A 459-nucleotide genomic window follows, 5' to 3' on the forward strand; every position below is an offset into this window, starting at 1 on the left:
AAAAAAACCATGGCTTGTGTCAGGTGTACCTTATTTCTCAAGCTGACATCTTTGCTCTTCAACACTGTAAAAAAGGTCTTTGCAGCAGATTTGCCTAACGCAATACGTCGTTTGATTTTTTTGACTGCTGCTTCCATGAGTATTGATGGTCGATCCAAGAAGAATGAAATCTTTGACAACTTCAGTCTTTTCTCCATTAATAAGAATGTGATTTATTGGTCCAGTGGTGAGGATTTTTGTTTTCTTTACATTGAGATGCAATCCATACGAAGGTTATGGTTTTTGATCTTCATCAGTAAGTACTTTAAATCCTCTTCACTTTCAGCAAACAAGGTTGTATCATCTACATATTGCAGGTTGTTAATGAGTCTTCCTCCAATCCTGATGCCACGTTTTTCTTCATATAACCCAGCTTCTTTGGTTATTTGCTCAGCATACAGGTTGAATAAATATGGTGAA

Source organism: Chrysochloris asiatica, unplaced genomic scaffold, assembly GCF_000296735.1.
Source record: "Chrysochloris asiatica unplaced genomic scaffold, ChrAsi1.0 scaffold00291, whole genome shotgun sequence".
NCBI lineage: Eukaryota > Metazoa > Chordata > Mammalia > Afrosoricida > Chrysochloridae > Chrysochloris > Chrysochloris asiatica.